This window comes from Leiobunum rupestre, chromosome 1, assembly GCF_980474605.1.
Source record: "Leiobunum rupestre chromosome 1, qqLeiRupe1.1.hap1, whole genome shotgun sequence".
In the NCBI taxonomy this organism is placed as follows: Eukaryota; Metazoa; Arthropoda; class Arachnida; order Opiliones; family Sclerosomatidae; genus Leiobunum; species Leiobunum rupestre.
The window spans coordinates 12,293,282-12,308,949 of NC_143384.1; positions in this window are offsets into that span (position 1 = coordinate 12,293,282).

Below are 15,668 nucleotides of genomic sequence, written 5' to 3' on the forward strand. Positions count from 1 at the left end.
CTACTGGTAGGGAATACCTTTGCTACCCCGATGGTGAAACATTAAAAACGTTTTCGTGTGACCTGTTATTAGCCAATAGCGTTTCCCGAACTTATAAGTCTATGAGCCATCCACTTTTTCAGACTTATTAGGTGTTACAAGACGAATCTTTCAGAGTAGAAAGATTATGCCATGGAAAGCTGAAATTCAATAATGTGCATTGAAATCCGATGGCGACCACACAACCTCTTTAATGCACCAGGTTCGCCTTCCCTGAACTATAGCTTATAAACGTCAATTAAGAGCTCCTTGAAAAATGTATTCGTTATGTGTAGTGGTTTTGGATCTTTCCGGTCTCTCTTGAAAACCCAATAACAATAAAATCATCAAAATTTTAATCAATACATTAAAAAATTGACTTTCGTTCAATGAATTACTCATAGAAATCGAAACTAAAGAACTGGAGATATCTGAAATATTATGATAATGTTAATTTAAACAAGTGGTTAAGACCCACATAAAACAAGCATATTTAACGAAAATAAATATTTTAAAGATTTTTTTTAGAAACCCAGTGAATTAAATAGATCTACATAAATATACTGGCACACGCGTTCATGGTGCTTTCACCACCATTTTGGAAAATGGATTCCGGTTCCAAAGCCCATATATCTCGATAAGAAGTGAAGTTTTTAATATGGGATTTTGAAGTGAAACATTTAATTATAAATTTAAAAGTTAAGTATCGCTGAAATGATTTATGGTGGTTTTCAAACAATAAACCAAAAATTGTACCGATCTTGTTATATTCATCTTCACTATCTGCTTCATTTATGTCCCTAATTTCTCCGGTTTCCACCGGATCAGCCACATTTAACAGCCCTGTTATCTGTAATCATTACATGACTTGGCGCAGTTTCAAGCTTTAAATTCAGGTATAACTTGAAATGCGGGGGGCCCTAAACAACCATTCGATGTCCAACAGACCATCTTTTTCGGTTTCTCATCCATGTCCTTGTGGTGAAGGAATTTTTGGAAAGTGATAGAAGAGTATCTCCATATTCCAGCTAGATAATTTGATCGGACAGCGTACGTTAGGTTTATGCGGATGCAGTTTTTCTCCATATGTCGGTCTCGTGCGGAGTTCGGTTTTGGGGCATTGTCTCAATTTCAATCAGTTGTTTTACCCATAGAGGTAGAAATAAGTAGAGAAACTATTGAGAGACGGGGGGCGCTCGTGTTTGTTCCGGAAAATTCGCCCCCCCCCCCCCCCGCCGTATCTATAAGATGGACAAAAATACGTGGCGCCAGTTATGTGCTAGTGGGGAAACTAAGCATCGCGTGAGATTGAAATTGAAAGTTTCAAAAACTAAACATTATAGACTTAAAGCAACTTGTAATTAAAGTTTTGTTTTTGATACATAAAGTGAATGTTCTAATGTACAACAATACTTTGATTTATTGACATATAATCACATAATAAAATACAGCAAATTTAAACTTTTTAAATCTGAAAATGGTTAAAATTTGCGCTATTACTAATAGAGACTTGACACTCCGTAGCTTTGGCCATGGCCGCCATTGTGGTCATATTTTCTCCTCACGATAAAAACTATTGAAAAAAAAAACTGTGACGTAGCACTGCCAAGTCCCTATTGCAAAAGTCGTTCACCAAATGACAAAAATGACAAAATATCATTTTACAAGTATTATTCTAATTTTTATAACTGTTTCAGATAATGTTTTTTATACTTTTCCATTTTTATGCTAAAGATTTCCCCAACGTAACAGAATTTTGTAAACAAATGGCTTAACGCTATAAACCCGTTAAATGATCAAAATCCTGGAAATTACCATTTTTCGTGTGAAAAACACTTTAAGGAAAGTGACTATCACGTTGGAAAAAACGGGAAATAGCTAATACCGGAAATACTCAAAGATGACGCAATTCGTTCGGTTTTTGTGGAGAACGAAAACTGAGATTTTCACCTAGTTAGTAACAGTGGTGGATTATACAATAAGCACACGCCTAGGGCTTTGTAGTTTCAAAAACTATATAACAATAAAATAGAAAAAAACCGAGGGGCATATCACTTGGTTACATTGTGTCCTTATAATCATTTCTAAAAATTTAATCATGATTTAACAATTTTTCATCTTTGTTCAGCCAAACATACAGATTTAATTTTAATATAATGTAATCACGATTTAATCATACATGAGTGTCCTAATAATCATTAGAGTGAGCTGCCACCTCGGAAAAAAAACCCTTATTTGCCTTATAAGAAAATTGCGCCTAGAGCCTTGAAGTAACATACTCCACTACCGGTTCGAGAAATTGGTATTTAACATAGCACAGGCTATAGCAGACATGATGAGATGGACACTATAGTGACATCACAGATTGATCATACATCATTCAATGCTCATGACCTTTCGGAAAAAGTACACTTTCCAACATTTCATTGACAGTCACAGATACATACTTCTATGATCTTGAATCAGAATGAATAGCCTCAGACGATGTATAAACCGAAGTAAACAGTTGCCCTTATAATTAATGTACCGTGATTAATTTTATTTGAGATTTGTAGTCAGTAGGGATTGATATATTCCCTGAATTTAAATCTACTGATATTTACAGAATTGGAGATGATGCTACCGGTGACAATCTTGATGATCCAATGTATGAAGTTGAAGGTAGTGTTGTCTGTATTAAATTACTGGCAAAAATTAAAACAAATCACGATCATGTAGGTTGTTGAACTGTAAATTTTTCAATTATCTGTTTCATTTAGTAATCATATTTTTTAAATGTTATAGACATATTTCCGGCACTTAAGTAGTGTTGATCCTTTAGTGGTACATGAAGAAAAGGCAGCTCTTGAGGTTAAAAATAAAAACATGAACTTATACATATACATTCATGGTAAAAATAAAACTAATAGACTAGTATTAACATGAGTTTTAATTTTAAATTTACTGAGAAATTTATAGGAACAAAGAACTGGAGAAGTAAGAGAATAACACTCCTAAATTGTTTAAATTTCCTCTGATAACCTTTCATAATTATTAGCGGATTGAATGGGGATATATCGCTATTCCCCAAATCTATCAAGCAGTTCGGTGGCCAAAAGTATTGAGTCCTTGAAGGAGGCAGGTGATCCAGTGTTTCAGGGAAGCGGCCCAACATCAAAATTTATATCATCAATTGATCGGTATCTACAAGTATGAATTAATTGAGGATCTTTACTCTAGAATATTGACACTATCTTTCCTAGCTTTCTGAGCGCAGATGGTTTGATGTTTTGCAAATCAAGAAATCCGTGGTCTAAAGGTTTCAAGGCACCAATTCGGCAGTCCATTGTGGAAATAACCAAATGTGATTTGATGAAGACCAAAGAACGTCTTATCAATTTGACAGATGTAGAAGGCAAATTAATCCTTGAAAGTTAGAGGAAGACTGCAATTATTGGTTTTGCCGTGACAATGCACCGTGTTTTAAATGTTGTTTAAAAATATATTGCTCGCGCAGATGCACCTTTGAAGTATAATGTTTTATTGGCTAAAGTTATTTTGTCCCATACCACATTCTGTAAACCATAAATTTTATAAATCTCAAGACCATTTCGAATTATATTTTAATTCAATTCGTCAGAGGTGGATGGAACAATAACCCTACCTGTAGACAATTCACTGCAGCATATATAAACACTTGGGTCACGAAAATTGAAACATCAAAAAGGGGTAATGCCATCGCTTTGGATAACACTCGTGTCCCAAATTCATGCGAAGTTTCAGTTCAAAACAATGTCAGTCGTGTGATTTCGGAAGAATCTCAGGAGTAAGAAATATATGATTTTATTATTACCTTATATCTTTAGAGAAAATATTATTCATTATATTAATTTTTAAATAAATAAATTAAACTTAGAAAATAATTAAAATGCCAAACATGTTTAACTGCTTTAGACGAGAGAAACTCTCCACTAACAGATCGTTACTATGCAAAAGATCCAACTAAACTTCTACTTAAAGGACAAGGGTGGACTATGTCATCCATTGACTTGTGTTGTTAAGATTTGTAGTTTAGCTGAGAAAGCGGTGAGGTTCTTTCGGTCAATTAAAACCATCGCTTAAAACATAAATTTAATAATACAGTGTTTGGTAAAGCGCCAGCTATTCTCAGAAGACACCTTTACAACATTAAATGAGCACATGTTTGATGACGAACTTGGCCCGCAACGCCATCTTCATACTCTGATCAAAAGGATCATCCATAACTATGTGAACATAGGAAAATTAGCAGAGACATTAATGATCAACTCCAGAAAGAAGGGCCTTTAGAAAAAAACTCACCAAGTTAATCCTTGTCCAAGGACAATAAATCATCTCCAATTTCGAACTTTTGTATTATTTTTTTATTTATATTTTCTATATTTAGCATTTTAAAAAATTTAAATTTTTTTACACGGGGGTACCCTTAAAATTGGTCAATGGGAAAATTTCCATTTAGGGTTTTTTAAGTTACATGAAGGTCTACCAAACCCCCGAGTTTGAACCAAATCGGTGTGTTACACCTCGGGTCGTCTCCTTTGTAAGTCATCACCATCTGCCTCATCAGTTGACGCACTATAAGGAGCTACAAGGAACTGCTCAGTTTCATTATCTGCAGTCCAAAAATCTCCTTTTATAAAACTCACTTCTGATTTATCCAAATCAGCAAGTGTTAAATCGATTCCGACGTCCTGCAAGAGCTTTTGTGCTAAAACCTTTCCAGAATCAACTGCCATTGAAACGTCCGTCATATCGGGAAATTCTTTTAAATTATTTACTTCGATTATGATCTTTTTCTTGTCTTTCGGAAGTATCAAATTACTAGTTTGCTGCATATCCATTTGAATATCGAGTCTTCGGATTCTGTATAAAAGTTCCTGAACTGAAAAATTCACTACAGTAGAGAAGACCGACGACATACTTCGTGATACCCTAAAAAAAGACTCACACTGTTGGCTTCCCAATAAAGGCGCTATAAAACATTTCCCTTTGTTATTGAACTTATTAATTACCATGGTAAAGTATATTAAAAAAACAATGAAACTGGAGAAGATCACACGGTAAAAATTTATTATTTGGAGACGTTTCGAGCCGTGGCCCTTTATCAATCCACTTGTTAAAGCCTATTAATATAAATTTAAACAAGTTGGCAAGCCAAAATATACCTCTCCTCGGAAGAATTGTCCCTAGTGGTATTAATTTCTCGAGATAACCCTTAAAGATATATCTCCGCAATTTAGAGTTATTTGTTAAAAATATTAACCCATTTCTATCCCGCCCGGTATAAAATTTTAAATATAATTAAAATAATTGAGACGAAACGACCAATTTTAATTTATTCAGAATATCATAAGTTAAGTAGTTACAACAGTAAGTTAGACGTACTATAACAATGCACAATTGAATTAAACCCTTTTACAGAACAAGTTTATCAGTTAAATATAATACGAAGCAAATTTTAATGAAAGAAATATCTAAAGAGGCTTTTTGGAATTACTCGCTTACGAAATACTTGCCGCATCTTTAACGCTCATTTTATTTCAACACTCGCCCTTGATGAAGATACCGTAGATATCTGGTAGTGGACGACTCGTTCACTTCCTGTTGACGTTGTGACGCATACCACATGAAAAAGACCAATGCCGTCCAATTTCCAATATCATATAATGACTCGCACACCCAAGAAATCATTGACTGCGTTAGAAATCGTAGATATCCAAATATCCACACCAAATGTATTTACAAGAAGCAAAAACCTTACCATCAACAAAGCACAGAGAGCCACTTGACTAACCACCAGCTCTTAAAGCAATTAACGTTAAATTATCTCCTTTGAATTAACAGAACTATATATAGGTCGTTAAGAAAGTGGACCACCCACAGGGTCTACCCTTTAACCCTCTAATCTCGGCTGACTGCGCTAAAACAAGATTTAACCTTTAAAAAATACCAGATTAGGCCTTCATAAATTCATTAATAAAAAAAGACTTTATTACCTATTATGCTTACGATGCCTGTCTTAATTTCAGTGAATCTAAGCAGCTATCGGTGGTTCTGTGGTAGAGCGCTCGACTGCCAAGCCGAATTGTCTGGGTTCGAAACTTGGGTGGCGCATTTGTTTTTAATCAATAGAGAAACGCTAAATTAGAATTTCTTCGATGCAATAATTTCAATTTCAATTCTATTTCAATTAAACCAAAATTTCCTACTCTATTAAATACGCTTCCGATAAAGCTGAAGGTCTAATTTTCAACAAGGCGTAACAAGTGTCGGTGGTTCTGTGGTAGAACGTCCGCCTGTCAATCAGGAGGTCTCGGGTTCAAATCCCGCCCGATGCGATCGCAAATTGATACTAAGACGAATACCGTGTACAACTGGTGGAAACCCTGCCATTGGACGTTGAGAGGTAGCATTACACTCAGCACTCGGTCCGTCCCAAAGTCGTTATGAAGAAGTTGGAGAGAAAACGCCCATATAAACACAACAGACTCAACATGCACAACCATCAGAACACAAACACAACAAATTCAACACTCACAACCTTCGCATAAACATTACAAAAACGTAATACACCAAACCGTCACGACGGTGAGCGAAAAAACACCATCCAAACCAAACTGCAAATGCATCCGTTAACGCTCACCGTCACACGGTGGTTTTGCCAACCCTTTGAGAAACTGCGTACGCAGTGATTACACTTTGCACCGAAAATGCGAACGCGTTCGCAGTCCTGACAGACAGACAAACCCACCCACAGACCCACCCACAGACCCACAGACAGACACGGTCGTTGTATAACCCCTCCTAGGGGACTTTGTCCCCTCGGAGAGGTAAAAACACGAGATTTTAAAGCATGTCGCGTGAGGCACATGTGTGACAAAAAAAGGAAGAACGTGAAACAAAACAGATACCAAATGGAATAAATACTACTGTAACCATAAAAATATAATTTTAAACAATAAGTAGACCCCAGTTAGTTATTTCTGAACAGCCTGTATCTAAATTTAAATTACCCTTTTTTCGAATAAATATGCCTTCTAAGAATTTTCTCTTATACCAATTTGATTCTCTGTTTAGAATTTTGAAATTATCCCATTTTATCGAGTGAGAGTCATTTTCCCAAATATGCTTCGTAATACCATTTCTCAAATCACAGTTCTTTACACAAATTTTATTTTCTTTACTTGTATCGGTAATTGAACGTTTGGTTTCTCCAATGTATACATTAGAACACGAGCATGGAATTTCATAAATTACACCTCGTAAATTTTCTTCGGAAATTTTTGGTTTTAATTTTGAAAGTTGTTTTCCTAATGTGGTAGTGGTTTTCGAAACTAGGTTTATACCAAATTGTTTTAAATTGGTTTTAATTTTTCCGTCGTGTTCTTCATGTATGGGAGAACCAATGTTTTTAATTTTTCAGAATCAACTGGTTTTAAATTTTAAACAATATTTTGGTTAAGAATAGAAGTTACCAAATTTTGAGGATAGTCCGAGCTAATTAATTGATTAGTTATAATTTGTTTATCTAAAACAGGATTATCAGATATTTTCTCAATGTGGCTTTTAAGACCCTTTATCACTGATGTTTTCACCTGGTGAGGATGATTGGAATTGAAATTTAGAAACGTTTTTGAATGAGTTGGTTTTTGGTACATCGTGAAACATAAGCCATTTTGTGTTTTTCTCAATATTAATATCTAAAAACGATAATCGACCAGAGTTTTAATTTATTTGTTGAGAATTTTCTAAATCGTTAGATAATTATTTTTTGAAATGTTGGTTACGTTTTATGGACGATATTTTCTTTGTGTGGTCAGGCAATAGACAAAATTTAGACGCTTTTCACCAATCTATTAATATTATTAATTCGAAAATTAAATTTACTTTGGAATTAGAAAACTCTGGTCGACACAGACCAATGGTTAAAATTTTTAACAAATTAATTAAAAATGACATCGTAATTTACCGGAAATGTGAATTTAAGGAAGTACGTGGTATTGAAATTGTTATTGATAAATTAAATTTATATCTCATAGACTATGTCGTAAGAATAATTACTTAAATTTATGATAATGAATCTTTTAGGCCATTTTAGGGAGCAATATGAAATATTGTAGGCTCATAGAAATTATAAACGTCGCTTATTATTTATTTATTTTAGATACAGTTCATTTTGAAAACAAATTTTAATTGCTTCAAGATTTTATTCATCAAAATTTCAAAAATACACCTACATTTTTACATTCAATGAATGAGTAAATGAATCATTTTTGTTTCGTTGCCCCAAGGGGGGGAAACGAAATTATAGTTTCCCCCTGAAATGGGTCGTCTTGGATAGGGGTGTTGGATAGGATTACCTCGCCGTGTTCGTAAAGGCGCGAGTTCAGTGGAGTTTGCGGTTGAGGCTGTGAAGGGCGCTCTGGGGGTAACGTCAGAGTCTTGGCCAACCGATCAAGGGGTGATGGTGGGAGGGAGCAGGTCACCTCGTACTAGCCGAGGGTCTGAGTTTAAGGCAACAACTTCGTGGTAAGCCTGCCCCCTCCGCTTTTCGTTCATCGTTTCACTTGGCGCCGACGCGGCGGGTTGGCCTTATAGAAGACTATGCTACGAAAGTTTAAAAAATTATCCGCTAACACCGCCGAAGCGGCGCTGCGGTTATGAAATCGCTGTCATGTTTATTACTTAACTTAAATATTACTTAAATATAAAAGCTCTTGGTTTAACAGTTATTAGAATATTTTTTAAGTAACGTATTATCATTAAACATAGATGGCGATAGCGTCACTAACTTTTACTTTTCAAACTTTATCTCTCGAACGCGTTTCCTGGTCAAGGGGTGTGACACTTATCGGAGTAATACGCGATGCTTACAGCGTATGGCCTGAAGTAACAAATAAGTGTGACACGAAGTAACAAATAAGTAAATAAGTGTGACACTTATCGGAGGCCGTTCAAATATTACCAAAAGTAACAAATAATTGTGACATGAAGTAACAAATAAGTAAATAAGTGTGACACTTATCGGAGTAATACGCAATGCTTACAACGTATGACCTGAAGTAAAAAATAAGTGTGACTGCGTACAACGTATGACCTGAAGTAACAAATAAGTGTGACACTTATCGGAGTAATACGTGATGCTTACAACGTATGACCAGAAGTAAAAAATAAGTGTGACTGCGTACAACGTATGACCTGAAGTAACAAATAAGTGTGACACTTATCGGAGTAATAAGCGATGCTTACAACGTATGGCCTGAAGTAACAAATAAGTGTGACACGAAGTAACAAATAAGTAAATAAGTGTGACACTTATCGGAGGCCGTTCTAATATGATCAAAAGTAACAAATAAGTGTGACACTTATCAGAGTAATACGCGATGCTTACAATGTATGAGCTGAAGTAACAAATAAGTGTGACACTTATCGGAAGCCGTGAATTTATCTCTGGCATTTTCCAAGGCCGTTCTAATATGACCTGAAGTAACAAATAAGTGTGACACTTATCGGAGTAATACGCGATGCTTACAACGTATGATCTGAAGTAACAAATAAGTGTGACACTTATCGGAGTAAAACGCGATGCTTACACCATATGACCTGAAGTAACAAATAAGTGTGACACTTATCGGAGGCCGTTCTAATATGACCTGAAGTAACAAATAAGTGTGACACTTATCGGAGTAATACGCGATGCTTACAACGCAATGGTTCCACCGTTCTCATATTATTATGATCCCTTGTCGGTTTCAGTTATTTGTGCGACGCGGCTATTTGCTCAACGAGCCCGTCCACTCGAAGGTACTCCTTTGGCTTTGTGTCCAGTGCTCCGGTCCTCATTGCTACTTATTCATTTTGTCGTGACACTGTATACGGTTCCAGTCGCTTCTACCTATTCCTGGGTACTTCCAATTTAAACCTATTTATTTAAGTTTACTATTTGCTATTTGGTATACAACGGTTTATTTAGTCTAGCCTAGCGCTAGCGCCTCGTGTGTCTCGCTTTATCCTTTTTTGCCCATATGTTCATCGCCCAATTTTAGACGAGCGTCTATATCCCACACCCTGTATCACTTTTAATTGGCTGGTTCGGTTAAAAAACCATTTCTGGCAAGTCTGGCTTTACACGTTTGAACACCCAAATTTTCCACATTTGTTTCATGTTCGTAAATGCCCATTTTGCGAGCTATTTAATCAGAAGCGCACCAGGGGGAGATTATATTTGTATTTTATTGTTTTTAGATCACGCCTTTCAAGTTTGAACACCAAAAGTTTAAACATTTGTTTCATGACGTCATATCTCCTGACCCGTCTCAAAGATAAAAATTTACCAATGCGAGGGAAGATGGCGACAAATGTAAGCTGTGGCCTTTCTGGGGTGAATCAAATCGGAGAGAGAGGGAGTTACATACAAGGGAAAAGGGGAGATATTCGAATACCAAATGTTAGCCGTGAAGAAACGATTCCAGCGTAGGCTAAAATGATTATGAACTCAAATTACCAAAAACAAGATGTCACGAACATTTTGTTCACGCAATCCCGCTGATGTATTAGGTACACAGTCCGACTTTAAACATTCACCCCTCTTAACCATTCGTACCAGAAATAATCACGACCCGATATAAAACATTAAATTTGTATCAAAATTCGCACCTGAAACAGTAAGGTAAATAATCACAGTTCGAATGTAACCTCCTATTTCCTCGTTATATCAAATATTGCTAAATTATTCCAGATATTAAAATTCCTATATCAGCCGAAATATAGTCCCACCCAGGCCAAATCTTGTCTTATTAATTAGGCTTATTAATGTAGATGAAGTAATGAAATTCTTGAGAGGTTTCACCAAGCGGTTTATTATAAATCCAAATTAGTAGGAAACCCGAATTACTAAACTGGTCCAAGCTGAATTTCGATGATTAGGTGGAATTAATTAACTGGTCGTATGGAGCAGTGGACCCCTAGTTTTGAATAAACCAAGTTTGCCAAGAAGGCGATAATATTATTCCGTTACCCATGTTCTATTTGACCAGCAAGCATAAATCATTAATTAATAATAAACCTTAAATTTGCGTGAAAGTTTCCATTACTTACTTTCGAGCGAGCGAGCTTAAGTCAGTGTGCCCACACATCAGTAAGTCACTTTCGAGCAGCGAGCGATCTTAAGTGAGTACTCATTTTCGAGCAAGCGATCAAGTGAGTATGCCCACAAATCGGTAAGCTTCCTGACCGCTTTTTTCCTGGGGGCGGCGGCGGCGGCGGCAGCGGCTCTCATGTACTATTTCGATCGCAATATTTCGGTCCCCCCACGTATAGGGGGGGGAACTAAATAAAAACGTTCGAGCAATTAAGAAACTGGTCTTTAACCCAGTGACCACCTCTTAGTTCCGCTGGACTTATAAGTTTGCACAAAATTAAACCTACCTATCCCTTTTATACCAAATACTATTGAAGATGAAGGCCTTTTTGTACAAATAATGCTTGTTAACAATCATTACATATGTGCTGCCGGATATTACGGATACGAAGAGAATGAAATATCAATTTATGATTCTTTAAATAATGGCGAAGCAAATAAAGCACGAGTAAAACTTATAGTGTCACAGCTGAGTGCTATTTTTAAAAATAGTAAATCAGTAGAAAACCTAACTCTAAAGTTTGTTGAAGTAACACAACAAGAAGAGTTAGATTGTGGAGTTCATGCAGTGGCGAACGCCATCAGCATTTTCTTGAATTTAAACCCAAGTGCCATGAAATATGACTCTACGTAAATTAAGAGACATTTGCATCAATGTTTGAAAAGTAACAAATTTTCTGCATGTCTACGCTGAAGCTACGTATGATATGGTTTTTTGTGTATGCCGAAAAAAATATGGAGGAAAGACAGTGAAAATGTACCACTGTGACAAATGTCACGAATGGTTTCATGCAAAATGCTTGAAGTCAAAAACCAATAGACCAATTAAAGGGTCTAAGCCTTGTCTCTGCGAGTTCCGATGTGAAAAAGGAAGAGAGGCCATTACTATATTCTAAATTAATAAAATGTGCTACTGCGGTTTTTATGTAAACAATTCTAGGTTTTTAAATATTTTAAACTTTATAATATTTAGTAAATGCTGAAACATTTTAAATACATAGAATAAATATTTAATAAAAAGTCTCAACTTGCTTGAACTGTCTAATTTTATAGTATAATTCTAGGGTTGTGACTAAAATTTACGAACAAATGTGGAAAATGTGGGTGTTCAAACTTGGAAGGCGCGATCTTAAAATCATAAAATACAAATACACCCTCCCAGCTCCCCCTGGTGCGCCACTTATTTAATAGCTCGCAAAATGGGCATTTATGAACATGAAACAAATGTGGAAATATTGTGTGCTCAAACTTGTAAAGCCAGACTTGCCTAAATGTTTTTTTAAACTGGTGGTAGCTCTCAATTTTTTGGGCCCAAATAGTCGCCCCAATTAGCATTGCTAAATGGGCCGAAATTTCAAATTTCAGAAAATGTTGGCCCAAATAACAATCTTTTAATAAATTCCTATTCGGGCCGGAATTTACAAATTTTAAAATTGTAGGCCAAATTAGCTGGCCTCAGTCATGTAGCTAAATGGGCCGAAATTTTGGGCCCAATTAGAAATATTTTCGTCGAAAGCTAAAGGGCCGAAAATGTCGGCCCATTTATTATGGGTGCTAATGGGGCCGAAAATGTCGGCCCAAATAGATTACATGAATTTGTCAAATTTTTTTTTTATATTTTTAAAGTTTTACTACATGTTTCTAAAGTGAAGTACAAACATTGAAATTTCCAAGCTGAATTCGAACGCTCATTATTAATGAGCTATTATAATGTTTCTGATATTTTGTAAGGGTAAATATTTCTTAGTACATGTTTAGAAATACAGTCTGTAATTTGAAAACACTAAATGTGTTATGAATCCTACACTGGGCAATTTTTTCAACTTTTATATTTTTAAATAAAATAAAATTAGGTTTTAATGGTTAAACTGTGAAAAATTTAAAAAAAAATGAAAATTTCAAAACCAAAAAAAAATTGATCAAAATTGACAAACGAAATAAATTTTATGATATTTCGATGAATTTTGGTCAATTTGATCAAAATATGTAAAAATTGATCAGAATCGGTAAAATGGAGAAAATCGAAATATAAAGATAACAAGATGTCACGGACATTTGAGTACACACAATCCCCCTGATGTATTAACTTTAAACCCAAGAGGAATATTATCGGAAAATAATTATTCGAGTTACCTGGTTTTGGAAATAAGGTGGCGCCACGCGAACTCGTTCATTTAAATTAATTTGTATAAAAATCAAGCGTTTCGAGTTAACTGGTTTTGGAAATAAGGTGGCGAAACGCGAACACGTTCATTTAAATTAATTTGTATAAAAACTAAGCGTTTCGAGTTAACTGGTTTTGGAAATAAGGTCCAAGTTTTTCGAGTTACCTGGTTTTGGAAATAAGGTGGCGAAACGCGAACACGTTCATTTAAATTAATTTTTATAAAAACCAAGCGTTTCGAGTTACCTGGTTTTGGAAATTAGGTAGCGAAACGCGAACTCGTTCATTTAAATTAATTTGTATAAAATCAAGCGTTTCGAGTTAACTGGTTTTGGAAATAAGGTGGCGAAACGCGAACACGTTCATTTAAATTTATTTTTATAAAAACCAAGTTTTTGGAGTTACCTGGTTTTGGAAATAAGGTGGCGAAACGCGAACACGTTCATTTAAATTAATTTGTATAAAAACCAAGCGTTTCGAGTTACCTGGTTTTGGAAATAAGGTAGCGAAACGCGAACACGTTCATTTAAATTAATTTTTATAAAAACCAAGTTTTTGGAGTTACCTGGTTTTGGAAATAAGGTGGCGAAACGCGAACACGTTCATTTAAATTTATTTTTATAAAAACCAAGTTTTTCGAGTTACCTGGTTTTGGAAATTAGGTCCAAGTTTTTTGAGTTACCTGGTTTTGGAAATAAGGTGGCGAAACGCGAACACGTTCATTTAAATTAATTTTTATAAAAACCAAGTTTTTTGAGTTACCTGGTTTTGGAAATAAGGTAGCGAAACGCGAACACGTTCATTTAAATTTATTTTTATAAAAACCAAGTTTTTCGAGTTACCTGGTTTTGGAAATAAGGTGGCGAAACGCTAACACGTTCATTTAAATTAATTTTTATAAAAACCAAGTTTTTCGAGTTAAATGGTTTTGGAAATAAGGTAGCGAAACGCGAACACGTTCATTTAAATTAATTTTTATAAAAACCAAGTTTTTGGAGTTACCTGGTTTTGGAAATAAGGTCCAAGTTTTTTGAGTTACCTGGTTCTGGAAATAAGGTGGCGAAACGCGAACACGTTCATTTAAATTTATTTTTATAAAAACCAAGTTTTTCGAGTTACCTGGTTTTGGAAATAAGGTGGCGAAACGCTAACACGTTCATTTAAATTAATTTTTATAAAAACCAAGTTTTTCGAGTTACCTGGTTTTGGAAATAAGGTAGTGAAACGCGAACGAGTTAGATGGCAACTGTATCAATTGGCACGAAATTCAAATATGACAATCGACCAAAAACACTAAAGGGGGCAAATGCCCCACTTCTCGGGCTCCGACCCCAAAAATTACGAAAATCCCGTCGAGGCTATAATAGTGCCTACCGATTGAGTTATCAATCGCCTTTGTACCACTAACGTACCGCGAGCAATCGTGTGTACGGCAGCTGGTCAAAAAAATATTTAGTGGTACACTTATGCTTAACTTCTGGGCATAACAAATATTTAGGGTCACACTTATTTTTTACGCGCCTGTTCATACGTTATTGTTATTGCAGGCAGGCTTTCAACGGAATGCGAATATAGCTTCAGCGCGTAAAGAATTCAGGTATGACGCGAAATGGCTAATTAACTCACTTAAAATTAACTTTTTCCAACGCGGCTGCAACTTAAGCTGGAATAGGCCTAGAAGTAACAAAACTGGTGATTTTTGATCAAATCTTACTTACCTACTTCCTGTCGTACGACGTGCGTAAAAAGGGCGTTAAACGTGCGTAAAACGTTGGGGGTCACACTTATTGTTATTTCTGGGAACACGTTGAAAGCTCGGCGCGAACGGCCTTGAAAAATGCGTGAGGGAAACTGGCGTTTAGAACTCTATAGACACGCGGATTTACCATGTCGAAATTTGCGGGGGTCCGCATACGCTGTCGAAAAAACCTCACTTAGGATTAAAATTAAGCAACGTAATTGCAAATCTAGGGTTAAGGGAAACCAAAGCTATTCAAAAATATAACTCTCATGAAAATCTGACTTAAATTAAAGAACGTTATGTAGACTTTTAGGCGAAAATATAAAACCGCGAAAATTGGGGTCCCGTAAATTAACCAGGAAACTATACTTAAATTTAATATTAACTGAAGTTGTATATCCGCTGAATCCTAACCTTACCAAAAATATTTTTTAACGTTATCGGACTTAATTTTAAATAAAATATCAACCACACAAAGCGAAACCACAAAAAATAGTAAATTGGGCATTTGCCCAACTTCTCGGGCTCCGATCCCAAAATTACGAAAATCCCGTCGAGGCTATAATAGTGCCTATCGATTGTGATAT